The sequence below is a fragment of the Mus caroli genome, chromosome 18, assembly GCF_900094665.2.
Source record: "Mus caroli chromosome 18, CAROLI_EIJ_v1.1, whole genome shotgun sequence".
Lineage (NCBI taxonomy): Eukaryota > Metazoa > Chordata > Mammalia > Rodentia > Muridae > Mus > Mus caroli.
Window position 1 is genome coordinate 47,742,510 of NC_034587.1, and position 21,177 is coordinate 47,763,686.

Consider the following 21,177-nt stretch of genomic DNA (forward strand, 5'->3'; position numbering starts at 1 on the left):
CCCATCCCTAGATTCTTTCCTTAGTTAACAGTGGTTAATTCCTATATCACAGTATATACAAGACAGTACATTTGCCTATAAGATTTACCAGTCTGTATTTTACTAGTTTGTGGCTTTTAAAATAGGCATTTGCCTATAATAAAAATATTTTTTGATATTTACATGAACCAATTAAAATGCAGACTTCATATAAAAAGGAATGGTATGTTAATAAAGGTTAAAACAATACCAGTATCTGGGCTAGTTAGATGGTTCAGCAAGTAATGCTATTTGTCACTGAGCTGTGCTTGAAGACCTGAGTTTGATCCCACAAAGTGGGACAGAAAAGATTTCCCCATACCCACACATGCACAAAATGAGTGTAATAATAAATTATATATATATATGATTTCTCAATTGTGGCTAAGTAGTTTTGCTTGTAGGCTCCACTCCTCTTATCAGAGGAGAGCTAAAGTTGTAAGGAGTGAAGTTAATAACAGGTTCTTTTTAAGGATGAGAGGTAAACGTGTGTCACTCAAACACATACCAGCAAAAAAACTAGCAGAATATAAAAAGTTGTCATTTGGATCCAGTGTATTTATAACTAGTTTCTGTGGTTTGTTCTTATTGCAGCATATATGAAATTACAGTGTTTCTTACTTGTAACATCTGAAGGGCTAATAGGATTTCCATCATTTCATTTACTTGCATAGCAAGCTCTAAGTGGTCCAGTGTTCACTGTGGACTGATGCACATCATTTGAACAGTGCATGTAAAACAAGATGGTGAGTAAGTTCTTTCAATAGTCTCGTGAAAGGGGCACCTAGCTGAATAATGTTTCCTTAGCTCCGGGAAAGAGAACCACGAATCTTCTCAGGGGCTGAGGAGATGAAGTGAGAAAGCTTAGTGCCACGTATTTGTGTAACAAAATGGAAACTCATTGAAGATGACAGGAAGGACAAAGGCCACCTAATTCTTTCCCCAACCCCAAACAATCCATCAAAGAGGAGATGATTCCCAGTTAGTTAGGTAAGGGAGGAAGAACTTCTAGGCTTTAACATGAATCTAGGTGTTGTGATCATCATAATAGAAGTGAGTCCTGGGCAAAGCCCTGTGACTCCTACCCTCAAGCGAATGCATGAAAACCAAACCTAAAAATTACATTAAGCCATGAAATGGACAGACTCCACTATCCTCTCTCCTATCTTAGTGGCAGAGCTGTGAAAGAGTCAATCTACCGAGGAGTAAGGTGAAGAGTTAACACAGGGCTTTATTTTAAAGGTATTTGAGGTAAGCAGTGATGAAAGTGTCTGGTAAAGCTGAAAGCTATTTACACAGGCCCAAGCTCACAAATAGAATGTACAAATTAGCCAACACAGGGAGAATCTGTTTCCAGATTGGTCAGGCTGAATTTCAACTAGCATCATTTCTGGACTAGGGAGACAGGGAAAAAGCCATACTCCAACTAAATCTATTCACGCAGCTTGCCATCAGTATTAGACAAAGGCAAAGACTGTATCCACTATCTCTTCCCAAACCTAGAGGTGCAAAGCCTGGCCAGTTCAATGCTTGTAAGTAGACTAAGCAAAGGCCTGTATCCCAGTGAAGTGGACTTGTACAGGGCTCATATAGACACTGGGAATTTTTGACTCTATGAATTCTTATCTTTGTGAAATTCAGACATTTTAGTACAGGGTTCATATAGACACTGGGAATTTTTGACTCTATGAATTCTTATCTTTGTGAAATTCAGACATTCTAGTTTACTGTCAGCCTTCATGGTAAAAAAAAATTGCATTAATGACAAGTACTCCAATATAAGAAAGTAAGATGAAGCACAAGGCTCCAATTGCTGGCAGTACAGGAATTTGAAGCTTTTGCTTTGGATCTTACTATTATGCTAGCAAAATGTTACAGCCATCACAAACAGGCCTGCTTGCTACTAAAGTCTGCTGAGAATGACACATGGCCACTTCTTTGGGATTTCTAGCTAGAATCATTTGTAGCTGGTTATCGTGAGTCTACTTTGGCAATAAGCAGTCTGTAATGTTGTGGACTTTGGTTATACTCCAGTGCTGCACTTGTACTAGAGGGCTACAGACAATGGGTTCCATACAGATAGACAGCATAGTGAACACAGGTAGGTATGGCATAGGAGACTGAGGTTAATCTCTTACAGACTGACCTGAGTTAAGCTATTAACTAGCTATGGGGAAGACTCTTGGAGCACTGGGAAAAGTTTGAAGTGACATATTATTCTTCACCAAAAACCATTTTTTAATTTTGAAAATTAACACGCTAACTTTGTTTGGAAGAAACCTAGACTGAGATTGTTCTGTACCACCAAAACAGCGATAGCATGCAACAGCAAATCTGGCCCTGTGCACAATTTAGGACTTAAATAGTCAAAGGGACTATAAGCTCCTAAGCAATGAGCATGCATAGATTCTGAAAAACACAGACTGGAATTAATTCTTGATTCCTGAGTACCCAAATGATGTCATACATCAATATGCATAAACGTATTGAATAAATCAATATTCAAAATACAATACCAGAAAGTGATGAGGTAGTCATCTGTTTGAGAGGCACCATCACAGAGAATTGAAAACATCAGTTCCTACTACACTTCTTATCAGGCTAGAGTCCCTGGACATTGCCTATACTCAGCCTTAAGTGCGCATTGTTAACAGTATTTAGGTTGAAATACTAACCTAGTAAAACTTATGTAAATTTTTAGGATTCGGCAGTGGGGATTAAAGATATGGGTCAGCAATTAACATTATACATTCCTCTCGAAGGTGATACAAATTCATTTCCTTGCACCTATGAAAGCTCATAACCATGCATAACTCCAACTCCAGAAGATGTGAAGCCTTATTCTGGCCCCAACATGGGCACTTCTATCGCATACCATTCATTCACCAGACATGCTTATACAATGAAATAAAAATAGGATTTTTTAAACTTTCATGCTTTTTAATAGTAAAGTGAATTGATTTTAAAAATTGAAGCTAATAAATTGAAATAATAAAAATCTGATGACAACAATCTGTCAAAATCATGTAATAATATTGAAAATTGGTTCTATTTCATAAAACCTAAATAGCATACAGGTCATGTTGAGAAAGTTGTCCTTTTTAGGGTATACCATGGGTGTGTACTGATACAGCTGGGGAAGTCACTGTGTTGAACTAGAGTGGAATCTGTGAGTATCTTTGATCACTAGTTTCTTATTTGGACAGTTATGGTATAGACCAAGTTCTGTGTGCAATGGCCTCATCAGACCCAACAAGTTCCTGTTCTTCCTACGACGTTCTTTGAGGCATCATGTATTACAAAATCTTTGAGTTCCCTTACTAGTGTTTAAGTTGTTGTTCCATCTTGCTACCACAGTCATGCGTAAAGCCTGACTTAAATATCTGATACTCTGGTTCTCCTGGATGCTCTCTTCCCATTCCTGGTTAATGTTTCTTTCGGATTTTGACTAAACTCTTTCTTTGCCAGGACACTCTTCTTCCTCAAGGGTGACAAGTTCCTTATTTTAAATAGTAGATTTGTGTGGCTGATTAAATCTAAAGACAAAATAATAATTGATTAAAAATAATAATGGATTAAACACAAAAATAATGGTTCACTTTTCTTGGGGCCTGTGAGAGTTTATCTTTTAATGTCTTAAAAAAAGAAATGTGATTTTAAAAATTATAATTACTATGAGGAGCTCATTGTTAGCTGAGTAGACCTCTTCTAAGCTTTTGTATGAATTATGAAATCAGTTTGAAAAATGACTCTGTGCCACAGCCACCATTGATCTTTCATAGAATAAGTTGAGCCCTATCTGTTCTAAGGGAGGGCAGGCTCAAGTCTTCAGAAGTATTTTGGAAATACATTCTTTGCCTGCAGCCTTGATTTCAGCTGTATCCAAACTAAACTAATTAAGAGAACGTGAGGAAATAGATGAATATTCTATTCCAAAGGTCACCATGCACTTCAGTAAAATCAAGTACTAAGAAATTGCAAGACCATTAAGTTTACCTGGCCTAAGCCAGGTTGAACTATGTGTAGAAAAATTCTGACCTCGGAGAGTTCAAAGACTGTTCTGTTTGTTCCCATAAAATGCAAAGCAGAGATTGGCGCCATACAAAACCACTATCCATGAATTTAAGTGATGGAAATATCCACAGCTATGGATTATGAGAATGTTGCCATAAACCTAGAATAAGTTGGAGGTAACTCTGTGTACCAGCCTGGCTTGACAGTCATTGACAAAGCACTGGTGTCTGGAGATACATCCTCCTACAGAGGCAGGTACAGCTGCTATGGATACAAGCTTCTGGTTAGTTCTTTGGTCCTGACACCTCGGACACACTTCTACCTTAGCTTATCCATTTTGTCCTAACTCTAGCTCATTTGCCTCATTCATGCTTAACATGTCCTTTACCCAAAATATTAGCATTATAAATGATTCTCATTTCCACACTCTTCTCATTTCAGTTCCTGTCTATAATCTCTTCCCAGAAAAGTCTCTTGTTGCCTCAATGAAGGTAAATCCTAAGACAGAAATAAACATTAGCCATTCCAACATAAGAGTGCAGACACATCAGCAAAACTTCAAAGCATTCATCCTGATTCATTACACACACACACACACACACACACACACCACACGCTTTTCAAATTTTCAATGTAAAAACTCGAATAATCTAGAAACTGAAACAATGTTCTTCTATGTCTCAATTTATTCTAATCATTAAAGCTAAAAATTAAAATTAAGCATTTGCCATGAATTCTATCAGATATTTTATTAAATACACACATAAAACTGTTCTTTTTTTCCCACATGGAATATAAAATAGGTCACCTGTGAAATGCAGTCTTTGTATGATTCACTCTCCCTGTTGAGTCAGCTGCTGATAGCATGGAATTTTCTGTGGGTAATATTTATAAAACTTATACGTCGTATCTGTGAATGTTTTTGTAACTTAAGAGTTCTTGTAACTGCTTTATTTATAGTTAATGTAATTTTATAAGATTTATATAATATATAATTACCTATATAAATTAACATTATTTGATGGACAAATGTGTATGCCTACAGCAAACCAAGTTACTTGTCTGAGACAAACTAAGTAAAAGGCCTTTAATCATTAGGCAGGACTTCTCTGTCTTGAATATTCAATTTAGAAGGTCACTCAAACATTCTAAAATCATATTAGATTCTTAATTTTTTAAAAGATAAGCATAGGGTATTTGTATGGAATCAAGGGCTGTATGCTACAAGTCAAGAGCCTTGCCCCCTTTTTGTTTTATAGATCTTGAATATAATTCGTTCAATGTCAAGTATAGGTGGTAGTTGAAGTGCTACAAGAAGAAGAATGCATGAAGAAAAGTAGTGAAAGATGGCCAGTACTGAGATTATTATTGAGGCCAGAATGAAATCCCACAGAAAGCATTTTGTGGTTCCACTCAAGGCCTTTGGGAGACTACAACAATTGCAATGGTCCAGAAGCAGTTACTGTCTTCCTTCTCAGGGTAACAGCATTCTTAATTTGAGAGAGTTATAAGGAAGTCTTAAATCTGTTATGTGTTCTTTATATCTTTGATGCAGTAATATTTTCCAGAGTGTGGGAGGACATCAAGCTATGATAGTATCCATGGAGAGATTTGCGATTTGCTTATTAAGCTTAGTTCTTTCGGTCTTCCTAGTAGGTTTTTTATTTTTTGAACACCAGGAGGTTCCCTTTATTTTGTGGGCACATCTTGTTTTCTCTTTGTCTAATGAAGTTTCAAATGCTTTTTGATGAGCTATTAAGCGTAGAAAAATTAAACAGCGCTTTAAAAATAAGATAGTGAAAATGAAGTGTGGAAAAATGCCTGAGTTTGAGAGTACACCTCATTAGAGACCATTATTTGGAAGAAAAAGCTAATACTTAGTAGTTCAAACTATATAAATTAAAAATAATAGAGAATTATGTGAGACATATCTGAGAGCCTTATGTATAATCCTGATGATACTTCATCATTTCTGATAAAGAAACATTGACACTTAAATACAGGACATTTATTTAAATTTGAATGTCAGAAAAATAATGTTTTAATATATCATGCTCCATATATTGCATTAGACCCACTTATACTAGAAATCATTATATTTCATTTATGTGGCATTCAAAGGTAATTGGGCAAGCTATTCTTTTTGCAACATTTTTCAACTCATTGATTGACTATATTGTAGGTAACAAAAGAGGTGCGCACTGGTTCTTTTATATAATCCTGTACATGTTTGTTACAGAAATTCCAGCCAAGTCTCAACTACAAATACTTTCTTGGACTCCATGAATTAGAGTACCAATTTCTTCCCTTCTATGTAATTACATTTTAATAATCCAATAGGTCATATCCAAGGGAAATATCATTTGACTCACTCTCTTAACCAGCTCAAGATGGAATCTTCCTAAAACTGGCTGCATCTGCCTGATAAGTGGGGAGGTATGTGAAACTTGAGATTAAAGTGCCTTTTCTCCTTGAGGTAAGTATTGCTTTCTTGAGAGATTTAACAGGAGCAGATAGGATCACAAAATATCAGATAAAGTCCTGAACTTCAAGATTTCTTTTTACAGCTAGGGAAACTTGAAGGTCACCAAAATCCCAATAGGGAAGTAGTGGAGTAGACTCCAGTTTCATCCAATGTGTAGATGTTTATATTTGCTTCTCTCTGGATATTTCAGAGATGGACCTGTTTACAACCCTGGAAGCTACAAAATTTCTCTTATGTGCTCTTTGAACCCTTCATTCCTCCAAATAGATCTCTGGGATGATTCTACAGAAACATGAGTTTTCTGGCCTGTGGCTGTTCACCCTGCCTATGTAGATGTGGTGCTGTCCCCTGAAGAGACCAAAGGGATGTCCATCTGTTTGGTTGTTTTAGCTGACATCGGAAAGAGAATTTTTGAAGCTATTTCCCCTGGCTTGGAGAATTTCTTATACATTAGAAGAAAATTTGTTAACACTGGAATTGCAACAATGAAAGGCAACAGGAGTCATCTCAGGAATAGGGAGGACATTGCTGCAATTTGATGAACACAACATCACCTGCAGGGACAATCAGACATGCTGGGATATGATAAGGTTTGGGGGTCCAGAATGGGCACAACAGGAGAAATTGGTCTAATAAAACTGGCCTGGTTATTGTCCATTCATTATTGTGTTGCATCTGCTCATTCAATAGGAATCTACTAAGTTACTGTCATGTGTCCAAGAGCACTCTATGTTTTGTGATACAAAAATGAAGAAAGTTGTCATCATCGGTGTTTACTTTCCAGTCTTATGGTCCAGTTGATGAAAATGAGAAATAGACAATTTCAATATTGAAGCAAGAAAGCATATTTGTGACTAAAGACAGCAAGATCAACTGACTATGCCTACTAGAGGGACTCATGAACAATTCATGGTGCAAATGGCATTGGATACAGAGAAAATGTATGTGTCCTTTATAAGCCCTTGACAGATAAATATTGAGAGAAAAGAAAGATTTAGGCAGAGGAAAAGTTTATACAGAATTCTAAATTAATGGGTTTATTTATGTTCTTAATTAGTGCTGAGGTATGAAATTGGGAGCAAGGAGGAACAGAAGATGGATCTGGTGTGTAGAAGGGCTCTGATAGTAAGTTTGGACTGTGTTTTATGAACACTGAGGATGCCCTGAAGGTGTTAGAGAGATGAATGATTCTATCATGCATGTTTTTTTTTTTTTAAGTCATTTAGGTTTTGGTATGAAGTAAATTTAACTTAGCACCAAAATGGGCTATAAACTACCTTAATTTACACATGGTAGGTCATCAAAGGAAAGAGGCAGTGAGTGAATTGCTGTTCCTTCCTCCTTCCTAGGTAAGGCTAGGCCAATGAGTCACCAAATACTGATCTGAATTAGTGAACACTTAAGATTCCATAGGGAAGCACTTTCTTTGTATTATTTTAAATTCTTCCAAGAACTGAAAGGGCCAGTCATAGACAATAGGAGTATGGTAATATAATAAGAGAGGGAAAAGGAGTCTCGGAAACCCTTGCAAGAGCCAGCTTTATGACAAACAGTCTTCATAATGCTACAGAGTTCACAAAGGAAAAAAAGTTTTTCTGCAGATCCTTGGGCATAGGTTTTTGATTTGTTTTGTTTTTGTTTGTTTTTTTATGAGTTTGATGTAGTGGCACAAAGTGCTAGATAATAATTCAGTTCTGAAAGATGATCTATGTAAAGACGGCATACTTGCCTACCATACTTATTTCTGATGTACCCTTTTTAAAGTTGTTTAAATAATTGTCATTAGTTAACAAATTATGAAGTGATAACATTTAATTATTTTACAAAAACATAGAAAGAACCAGAATTGTACAATAAATGTTTTGTTATATACATTTAATATAACTTTGATAACACTGAAATGTGTAAAGGTTATTGACTTGACTAAATAGAGAATACACATAGGCGATACACCTCTGCATATTTCTGTTAGGGCCTTTTCAGAGAAGCTTAATGGAGTGGAAAGATGGGTAGCATTATATTTGGGGCTAGGACCCATACTCAATGGCAGGGAAAATGGAAAAAGCCAAATAAACTTGAGCAGTCTAGTTTCACTGCTTCCTTTTCTGTTGAAATGTGAAGAGGAGTCTCAGTTGGCCACCATGGGGCAACCTTCTCCACTTCCTTCTCTCAATCTGTGAGCCAAATAAACCCTTCTTCCCTAAGGTGCTTTGTGAAAGTATTTATGACATTAATGGGAAAAATAAGTATACAATCGTTATCTTTTTGTTATGAAACGTAACATGGAACATAAACTTCCTTGACTGTTCCAATCTCCATAAGAAGTAACCAAAATAAAATCACATTGAAGGAATAAATAAAATCTCAACTAGAGTGAATTCCTTAAAATACATCATTATTTTACATTACACAACCAACCTTGTTGGCCACTTTTCTTCAGTGTGCTTTTTGATCCTGAATACAGGATTAACAGTGCTATGGTTTCCTCAGTGGGAAAGGGTGCATATAATCCTGCAGAAAGTTGATGCCCCAGGGAAGGTGGATGCTAGGGGGTGAGGTGGGAGTTGGTTCATGGATGGGAGAGTACCCTTTTAGAAGAAAGGGGAGAGGGAATGGAGTAAAGAACTAGTGGAAGGGGTGCCAGGAAGGGGAGCAACATTTGGAATGTAAATAAATAAAATAGAGAAAGTACCCAAGGAGCTAAAGGGATCTGCGACCCTATAGGTGGAACAACATTATGAACTAACCAGTACCCCGGAGTTCTTGACTCTAGCTGCATATGTATCAAAAGATGGCCTAGTGGGTCATCACTGGAAAGAGAGGCCCATTGGACACGCAAAGTTTATATGCCCCAGTACAGGGGAATGCCAGCGCCAAAAAAATGGTAATGGGTGGGTAGGGAAGTGGGGGGGGAGGGTATGGGGGACTTTTGGGATAGCATTGGAAATGTAATAGAGGAAAATATGTAGTAAATTTTTTTTTAAAAAATTAGAAACCTCAAAAAAAAAATAAAAAGAAAGTGTCTTAGTCAGGGTTTCTATTCCTGCACAAACATCATGACCAAGAAGCAAGTTGGGGAGGAAAGGGTTTATTTGGCTTACACTTCCATACTGCTGTTCATCATCAAAGGAAGTCAGGACTGGAACTCAAGCAGGTCAGGGAGCAGGAGCTGATGCAGAGGCCATGGAGGGATGTTCTTTACTGGCTTGCCTCCCCTGGCTTGCTCAGCCTACTCTCTTATAGAANCCAAGACTACCAGCCCAGGGATGGTCCCACCCACAAGGGGCCTTTCCCCCTTGATCACTAATTGAGAAAATGCCTTATAGTTGGATCTCATGGAGGCATTTCCTCAACTGAAGCTCCTTTCTCTGTGATAACTCCAGCTGTGTCAAGTTGACACAAAAATAGCCAGTACAGAAAGGTACATTTTTTTCAGCAATTTATTTATTTATTCACTTTTCAAACTGAACAAATCCACCCCCTCCTTTCTTGCAGTCCTACCCTTACAAATCCCTCTCCTCCTTAGCCTGAGAATGGGAAACCCCTCTATGGGTACTAATCCACCCATCCCAAGACATCCAGTTGCAAAGAACTAAGTGCATGCTCTCATAAGGAAGCCACGCCTGGCAATCCAGTTAGGGGAAGGTTAACCAACGTCAGGCAATAGTCAGAGACAGTGTCTGCTCTAGTTGTTTGGAAAGCCACAGGAAGACCAAGCTGCAAGTCCAGCAGCATCTGCATGTTCTTTGTTTGGTGGATCAGGTTAATAGATTCTTTTTCTTCTTCTTTTTTTTATTTGATACTTTCTTCATTTACATTTCAAATGCTATCCCCAAAGCCCCCTATACCCTCCCTTCGCCCTGCTCCCAAACCCACCCACTCCCACTTCCTTGCCCTGACATGCCCCTGTACTGGGGCATATGATCTTCGCAAAACCAAGGACCTCTCCTCCCATTGATGGCCAACTAGGCCATCCTCTGCTACATATGCAACTAGAAACACAGCTCTGGAGGCTACTGGCTAGTTCATAGTGTTGTTCCACCTATAGGGTTGCAGACCTCTTTAGCTCCTTGGGTACTTTCTCTAGTTCCTTCATTAGGGGGCCCTGTGTTCCATCCAATAGATGACTGTGAACATCCACTTCTGTATTTGCCAGGCATTGGCATAGCCTCACAAGAGAGAGCTATCTCAGGGTCCTGTCAGCCAAATCTTGTTGGCATATGCAATAGTGTCTGGGTTTGGTGGTTGCATATGCGATGGATCCCTGAGTAGGACAGTCTCTAGATGGTCCTTCCTTCTGTCCTCCATTATTGGTGGGATTGCAAGGTGATACAACCACTCTAGAAATCAGTCTGGCAGTTCCCCAGAAAATTGGACATAGTACTACCGGAAGATCCTCTCCTGGGAATATACCCAGAAGATGTTTCAACTTGTAATAAGGACACATGCTCCACTATGTTCATAGCAGCCTTATTTATAATAGCCAGAAGCTGGAAAGAACCCAGATGTCTCTCAACAGAGGAATTGATACAGAAAATGTGGTACATTTACACAATGGAGTACTACTCATCAATTTAAAACAATGAATTCATGAAATTCTTAGGCAACTGGATGCATTTGGAGGTTAATAGATCCTTTAGGTGTCCTTGACCCCTCTGGTTTGTTCAGTTCTATCCCACATGGGACTTTCCATGTTTGGCTGCGAGTCTTTTCATCAGTTTCCATCTGCTGCTGGATGAAGCCTCTCAGGAGACAGTTATGCTAGGCCGCTGTCTGCAAACATAGAGTACCATTAACAGTGTCAGCGGTTGGCTCTAACCTACTGCATAGGACTCAAGTGGAGCCAGTCATTGGTTTGCCATTCCCCCAATTTCTGCTCCATCTTTATCTCTGAGCAAGAATCTTACAAGCAGGACAAATTTTGGATTGAAGGTTTCATCGGTGGGTTCCCTGCCCTCCAATGGAAATCTTGTCTGGCTACAGGAGGTGGCCACTTCAGTCTCCATATCTCAGACTAGTAGAAGTCTCAGCTAGAGTCACTCCCTGTAGCCTCCATGAAGCTCCTCACCTGATATCTCCAGTTAGTCCCAGAGTTGTCCCCTACTGATTTCTGTTCTCATTCCCAGCCCTCTCCAGCCCCATCCCCAAATTAAATAAGAATGTTGACAAAATGAACAAAACCATACCAAATGCAACAAGGTAGTTGGCAAAGTTCTGTTTGATATAAGTTTGGATAATATTTTTCTTCAAAAAAATGATGTTATAGGCACAGTTTAATATATGTTTTGTCCAAAGCCATTTTTAATTTTCTTTATTATATGACATTTTAGTACAACATATGCTGTAGGAATTCTCAACAAATCTTAAAATCACATTTTTTATCACTGTAATTCATTAAAATTATTATCTCAATAAAAAACTTATCAGCAGAACAAGTTCCAAGACAGCCAAGGCCACACAGAGAAGCCGTGTCTCAGAAAACCAAAAACCAAATGAAAGCAAAAATTACAAAATATTCTGTTTATTGTACACAAGGAAAGCTCCAACATTGCCTTCAGACAGTTTTTCTTGATTATATTTCAAGATAAGATTTAGGAACAAGTTTGTTGTAAAAGAGAAACTTTTTTTGGAATTATAATATTTTTGTTGGAATTATATTTAATCTCTTCATTAATTCAGGAAAAGTTGGGACATTTGATTGTGGAACATTTCCTCTTACACTTCCCTCTATTTCAGCAAAACATTCTAACCCAAACCATCCAGTTCTTCCACTAGTTTAATAAAATATTAACTTAAGCTATGGTTTGGGAAATACTTGTTTTTGTATATCAAACAACTTCATTATATGATTCAAGCTAACAGCATTTATGAATATATGTATTTATAATTGTCAATACCTGTAACTCACACATCAAAAACAACAACAACAAAAAAGAATACAATATAATATCTACATTCATCCAATACCCAGTAGGCAATATACTAACTAGTCCACATTCTAATTTCAGCAAGACTATTTCTCAGAGTTTTAAAAACTAGAAATGTGAGATCAAGTTGTTTCAAAGTTCCTTTTTTTCTTTTATTAAAAGTGAATGTATTTATCCATTTTACATCTCAACTGCTGCCTCCTCCTGGCTCCCCCTCATACAGTCCATTCCCCCTTCTCTTCTGAGAGAGTGGAGCCCCCGATCCCAGATCCCACAATGGCATATCAAATCTTCCCAGTGCTAGGTTGATTCTCTTCCACTGAGATCCAGTTAGTGAAGCATATTTCACAAACAGGCAACAGCTTTAGGGATAACCCCTGCTTCAGCTATTGGAGGATCCAAAATGAAAACTGAGTTGCACATCTGCTACATATGTGCAGGGACCTAGGTCCAGCCTTTTTATCCTCTTCGGTTGGTAGTTCATTCTCTGAGAGCTCTCAGGGGTCTAGGATTGTTGACTCTGTTGGTCTTCCTATGGAGTTCCTATCCTCTTCAGGGCCCTCAATTCTTCTTCCTGTTCTTCCATTCGAGTCCCCAAGCTCCATCCAATGTTTGGCTGTCAGTCTCTGCATCTATTTTAGTCAGCAGCTATGTGGAATGTGGTACATCTACACAAAGGAATACTATTTAGCCATTTAAAGCAAAGATTTATCATGAATTTTTCAGGCTAATGGATGGAACTTGAGAATATCAACCTGACTGACGTAACCAAACCCAAAGGGACATGCACAGAATATACTCACTTACAAGTAGATATGAGTCATAAAATACAGTATAGCCACACTATCCTCCATAGACCCAAGGAAGCTCAATAATATGTAAGGCTAGAGCAAGGTTTCATAAAATCTCACTTAGAAGGAGGAGTAAAATAGTCATAGAAGCCAAATGGAGTCAGGGACCCCATAGATAGGGATACCAACCCACCCACAAAACTTTTTACCCAAAATTTACCCTGTTTAAGAAATTCAGGGGCAGAATATGGAGCAGAGATTGAGGGAATTGCCAGCCAATGATCAGCCTAACTTGAGACTTATCCCATGGGCAAGCACCAAACCCTTACACTATTTATGATGCTCTATAATGCTTGCAGAGAGGAGCATGACTGTCCTCTGAGAGGCTCCATCCAGAAGCTGACCATACATACATACATACATACATACATACATACATACATACATGCTGCTTTTTCCCCCACTTGGCATCTCTCCTGGTCTTGTAGATGGCACTTGGTTTTTATGTGGTCATAGGTCCTTGCTTGAATGTCTCCTCTTCTGTTATGAGGAAAATAGTTACATTGACTTGGGAAGCACTCTACTGAGATCATTTTGTCTCAATCATATTTTAAAGATTTAGCCTCCAGATAAAGTGCCATTCTGATGCACTGCAGGTAAGGACTTCAAAGTACGAATGGGAGTGCATTGGGAGCGTACTGGGAGACAAACCAGCCCATATTTTGTAGAAGTTTAAGCATGACTTCAGACATTTTGAAGAATTACAAATTATGATATATTGAGAGGCTTGGATACTTGGACATTCTCCAAATATATGCTTCATCTAGAAAAGAATATTTTGCCAATCTGTTACTCTTTTGTCTGATTAAGGTTTGTATAAGAAATTTTATATGTTAAAATATATTTTGTTCAATTAATGAATGAGTTAATCATATAGAAGGTGGTCAAGCTCATATCTCTGGCACACTGTGTAAATTTACCTATTTCTGGGAGTAAAAATAATTTAGTACACATTTCTATATTTGATAAAAATAAGTTTTCAATTGTAGAAATTTTATTTGTGATGGATGTGTTCATGTTAGAACAGGTTTAGATGACTTAATTGTTCAATCTATTTGGCTTCACTTTTTTGGCTACATTATGTTCCACTTTAAGTTCAAGCTTGCACAAATTAGTAACTTCAGCCAAATAAAATTGATAAAATACATATTTAAATTCTGTAATCACCTAGCTAGCACACAAGAATTCATAAATATGAATATTTTTATTTCCCAATTAAAAATTTAAACAATTATAATTGTTCTTGAAACATCTTCTGATTTTTCTAAACTGAGAAAAATGATGTTAAGTAGAGATAATTATAATAGACTATTATTATATGTAAATTATATACATGAACTGCTTTCAGTCTAATTTATTATTGCAATGTTGCAGAAAATAAATCAACTTTTTCAATATGTCAAAGTCTCTAATTTGTATATGCTGAGTTATATAAAAGAATGATAGTATTTACATGTTATTTTATGTTTCAAAAGACTAAATATCCAATTCCAGCTATGATAAGTTTACATGTTACTTTTTAATGTATCAGTACTAGGACCCAAAATTGCTTAAACATGATTCCTTGTATGTATGTGTGATCATTTATATGTAAGATAGATTTAATTGCTATATATTTCACATCATGTAATTAATTTTTAGGAACACAGTTATATGATCTATTACAATTTCTTTAAGTTTTCTCATTTGGTATAAATTGAATATATTACCATTTGTATTGTCTACATAAATGTTTATAAACTTACCTGATTCCTCTTTTTAAAGATTTTTTAAATTACTTCATGGGTATGAGTGTTTTATGTGTATGTACATCTGGGCACCACATGCTTGTCTAATACCTATGGAAGACAGAGGAGGGTGTTGTAGCCACTGAAACTGGAAGGACAGGTGGTTGTGAGCCACCAAATGGAAATCTGGTCTTCTGGAATAGTAGCAACTGCTCCTAGTCTCTCAATAATTTCTCCTGTTCCCCTGATTATTTTCCTGAGACTTGTTTTTAGACTTGCCATCTATAGAAGTCTAAACCTTCAAAGGGTTATATGATGCCAAGGTTTCACTGTAGAAATGCTGACATAGTGCGAGTGTCACTTGGTAGATCTGTGAGAACACAGAAGTCTTTACTGTAACCTGAGACTGTTTTTATCTTGTTCCCAGCCAGATAATCAGGTAATAACATAGCTTCCTTACATTGTTAAATGGTAGTTTATAATGGACTAAATAAGGACTAAATAAGGTTCACTAGTGATTAAATAGCTAGCTAATCCTGAATCTACATGCCAGTAACTTCCATTGATTCTGTGGATCTGTATAATAGCTGCAATTCTTTTTTTTTTATTAGATATTTTCTTTATTTACATTTCAAATGTTATCATCTTTCCTGGTTTCCTCTCTGAAAACCCCCTACCCCTTCCCCTTCCCCTGCTCACTAACCCACCTACTCCCACTTCCCTGTCCTGGCATTCCCTTACATTGGGGCATTAAGCCTTCCCAGGATCAAGGGCCTCTCCTCCCATTGATGTCCAATAATGCCATCCTCTGCTACATATGCAGCTGGAGCCATGGGTCCCTCCATGTGTACTCTTTGGTTGGTGATTTAGTCGCTGGGAGCTCTGGGAGTACTGGTTGGTTCATACTGTTTTCCCTCCTATGGGGCTGCAAGCTCCTTCAGATCCTTCGGTCCTTTCTCTAGCTCCTCTATTGGGGACCTTGTGCTAAGTCCAATGATTGGCTGAGAGCACCCACCTCTGTATTTGTCAGGCACAGGCAGAGCCTCTAAGGGAACAGCTATATCAGGCCCATGTCAGCAAGCAATTTGTTACATTCACAATATTCACAATTGTGTCTGGGTTTGGTGATTGTATATGGGCTGGATTCCCAGGTGGGACAATATCTGTATGGTATTTGAGTTCAAAATAATAAGTGGGGTATGAGCTTAAATGTGACCTATATACCTTACTCTCATACCTTTTGAGCTAATTATTCATTTTGTAAAATATTCTTATTGCATATAAAGTGAATTCTTTACTTAATATTAATATCTCTGCAATCCAGTTATATATATATATGTATTCTCCTCATATTTCTGGAGGATGTAATTCTAAAATCTGTGTGCATGATGACCAAATTCTAGGAAAGACTTTCTCTTTTGTTACTGATGTCTTCTTTTAAAATTATTATTATTACTATCATTATTATTATTACTGTGTATGGTGTTTCGAAAATCCTTGGCCCAGGGAATGGCATTATTAGGAGGTATGGTCATGTTGGAGTAGATGTGACCTTGTTGGAGGAAATATGTCACTGTGTGGTTGAGCGTTGTGACCCTTCTCCTAGCTCCCTGGAATCCATTCTTTTCCTATTTGCCTTTGGAATAAGATGTAGACTCTCAGGTCCTCCTGTGTCATGCCTGTCTAGACACTGCTATACTCCCACCCTGATGATAATGGACTGAACCTGTAAGCCAGGCCCAATAAAATGTTGTCATATATATGAATATATATGAATATATATATGAATATATATATATATATATATATATATATTCCTTTGTTTTTAATCATGAATACTGACTATTGAAATCACCACTCATGGACTCCTTTTCAATTATTAAATCATAAATATAGCAATCGAAATGACCAGGATGTTTACTTATGTCCCAGGTACTGTCTTCTCAGTACTTTACATCTATTTAATTATACTCTCACAAACATCGGTAGAAGATCAGTAGCATTCTTGTCCCCACTTCACAAATAAGTCAGGATTTGAAACTATGAATTTTGGCTTCAGGGCTCACAGTCATAACTCTCGTATAGTACTTTGTACTTCTCAAATTATTTTGTTCTTATATTTCCTTCTTACAATGAGATCTTACATTTATTAAATATGTGCTCATGTTTAAATTTTATTTTTTAATCTTTAAAAAGTATCTACCTCTAACTCTTCTCATCTCTATCCATCTATCCATCCATGTATCTATCATGTTTTAAAGGCTTCCCTACAGACATATTCTCAAATGTGCTAACATTGGTTACATGAATTTTGAATGCCATGTTCAGGTTGCAGTAAAATTTACACATAATTTGTCCATCTCTTTGAAAAGCCATTTGACAACAACATAAGTAAGTGACAGATTTCAACATATTTTTTCTTACATGGGATGTAGATGACGACTACAATAAAGATCCATGGTCTAGTGCTGATCCCTATGCTATCACTGTGTAATGGACATTATGCCAACACTGATAAATCAAGACACTAGAGCTGTGCAACAGTCACAGCAAGACGTTAAATGGAAGACTTGATGAGTGAGGAGGACTGGGGAAGAGCATTGCTGATCACACTGAGTTGCTTTATTTTTTTTAATATCCAGGTAATATTTGATTGAATTTTTTAATAAAAAGCAATATGCTACAGACTCATTTTATATGAATTTTGAGCACACACATTTTCTTTTATGATTGCATAAGGAGTTTTAAAAATACTCACTTTCTATATAAGATTGAAATATCATCCTTATTTTCTTCAAGTAGGGGAAATATTAAGGTTGTTTCTAGAACTGCTAATGTTTAATCTTTTTTGATCAGCTCATTTTATCTGTTTTTATTATTGAATAAGGTATTTGATATTTTATACTGCTTCAGTATATTTCATGTTAAATATCTCAAAATAAATTGAGAAGAAACTATTCATTGAGTTTGTTCACTACTCTAGATTTGAGAAGGCTCTATCAATAACAAAGAAATAACAGTATTCAAAGTCATCATTTTATTTTTATTGATTGATGATCTCAGATATCTCTAATTTTAATTGCATGTTTTTTTAGTTAAAATATAATTAAATTGTTTCCCTACTCCTTTCTCTTAGTCTAGCCTTTCCCATGCACCTCTGTAGCTTTTTCTCAATTCATGGCCTCTCTCCGTCTCTCTGCCTCTGTCTCTGTCTATGTCTCTCTATCTCATTCTCTCTATCTCATTCTAACTCTATTTCTCTCTCTGCCTCTCTCTCTCATATTTATAACAAGTTTACTGATTATTGCTGATTATTTATATTTATCATTTATCAGATGGTTATTTATTTTTGATACTCTAATATCAAAAAGTAAGAAGTATAAACAATAACAGCAGAGAGGATATTTCATATTAGCTTAAGGAAATGTATAAATAACTCATATAATAAAATGTGCAGTTTTGAATCTCCTCTTCAGGATGAGGAATGCCAGTCTTTCTGCAAAAAAAGAATTCTATAGTCATCAAAAATCATCATCTAGTTTCCAGGTTTTATGTGCTCCACTCTATTCATAGCAGCCTTATTTATAATAGCCAGAAGCTTGCAAGAACCCAGATGTCCTCAACAGAGGAATGAATACAGAAAATGTGGTACATTTACACAATGGAGTACGATTCATCTATTAAAAACAGTGACTTCATGAAATTCACAGGTAAATGGATGGAATTATAAAATATCATCTTGAGTGAGGTAACCCAATCACAAAAGAACACATATGATATGCACTCACTGATAAGTGGATATTAGCCCAGAAACTTAGAATACCCAAATACAATTTGTAAAATACATGAAGCTCAAGAAGAAGGAAGACCAAACTGTGGATACTTTGTCCCTCTTAGAATGGGGAACAAATTACCCATGGAAGGAGATACAGAGATAAAGTTCAGAGCTGAGACTGAAGGAATGGCCATCCAGAGACTGCCCCATCCAGGGATTCTTCCAATAAACAACCACCAAACACAGACACTATTACATATGCCAACAAGATTTGGCTGACAGGACCCTGATATAGCTGTCTCCTGTGAGGCTATGCCAGTGCCTGGCAAATATAGAAGTGGATGCTCACATTCATCTATTGGATGGAACATAGGGTCCCCAATGAAGAAGCTAGAGAAAGTACCCAAGGAGCTAATGGGATCTGCAACCCAATAGGAGGAACAACAATATGAAATAAGCAGGACTCCCAGACCTCATGTCTCTAGCTGCATATGTAGCAGAGGATGGCCTAATCAGCCATCAATGGGAGGAGAGGCCCTTGGTCTTGAGAAGATTATATGCCCCAGTATAGGGGAATGCCAGGACCAGGAATGGGAGTAGGTGTGCTGAGGAGCAGGGGGAGCAGTGAGGGTATAGGGGATTTTCAGAGAGTAAACTAGGAAAGGGGATAGCATTTGAAATGTAAATGAAGAAAATATCTAATAAAAAATAAATAAAATGACATTTTTCCCAGTATGCTGGACAGTTTCTTGTATATATTTCAAACATTTAATCTTTTAAAGATGTAGGCTTTCAGATTTCTAGACTCTAATCTATGCTATGTTTGCACATATATGGTGACATGTACTTAAAAAGTATACATTTTAAGTAGGGATTTTAAATTAATTTAGCTCTTTAGGTTTGCTATAATTGCTACTAATGTTTTGCCTTTGATGGTCAAATGTCAGGCAGTATAAATTGTACTTCAGATTATCCCAAATTATAGGAAGTCCTACAAATATTTGAGCTAGATTTAGGAATTTATTATAATATGATCATATTTTATTAACACAAATATGGGATCATGTCTTTCTGTGGAGTAGTATTCGATTTGTTTTCAACTTACGTTATTATTTGGAATAAGAAAATATTCAAGCTGATGTTCAGGGATTTAGTTTCGATTTTCATCCATTATTCAGAATAAAATGCTAATTTCATCCCTTATTTTGTTTCAGAAAATATTTATAAAAAATTCACTATATTAAACACACACACATATATGTATGTAAGTATGTATATATGATATGTATATGTATATGTATAGATACACACATCAAACATAGCTCTTCCCAGTAATTTGGAGAGAAACAATAATTAATCATTAAATCAGAAGAAGTAAAGATAAACAACAAATAAAAAGTTTATCCAACCTTAAAATATACCCGTATTAAACTAGCTCAATGACTGGAGGCATTATATATATGTTACTTGGTTCTTATATGGTTTTTTTTGTTTGTTTGTTTTATACTTCAGTTTGTTAAGCATACACCACACGGGTCTATGGACCCAGTTATACCACTCCTGAGCATATATCAGAAGATGATTCAATAGATAATAAGGACATATTCTCTGCTATGTTCATAGCAGCCTTATGTACAATATCCAGAAGCTGGAAAGAACCCAGATGTCCTTCAACAGAGGAATGGATACAAAAAATGTAGTACATTTACACAATGGAGTACTACTCAGCTATTAAAAACAATGACTTCATGAAATTAACAGGCAAAAGGATGGAATTAGAAAATAACATCTTGAGCACCAGGGTAGCTAGGTCGCAGAGTCAGCTGACACCCGCCAGCTACCCACGACTTCTGGTGAGTGGAACACAGCCTCTGCTCCAATCCAATCGAGCGGGACCTGAGACTGCATTAGTTAGGGAAGCAGAAAACCCGGCCTGAGTAGGGGCACAAGCCCCTTTCGGTCCTACCACCACAGGAGTAGCTACGGCACAGAGTCGGCTGACACCTGCCAGCTACTCACAACACCGGCCATGGGATCTTAAGGCTTCAGGTGATCCGGCCACCCTCCTGGCCAGAGGAAAGGTCTCCGCCTGGCCTGGGAGCCCTTTGCCTCAGGATCTGCAGTAGCCATCTTGGTTCCGGGACTCCACCGAACTTAGGAACTTAGTCTGCACAGGTGAGAGTGTGCACCACAGAACCTGACAGTTGTGGGACAGGCAGGAGCCACAGAGCCTTGGAGGCAGCGCCCTTTTCGGGCCCTAGACATCCAGCCACCCTCCAGGCCAGAGGACAGGTGTCCACCCAGCCCGGGAGCCCTTTGCCTCAGGATCAGTTTGAGCCATCTTGGTTCTAGGACTCCACTGAACTTACTCTGCACAGGT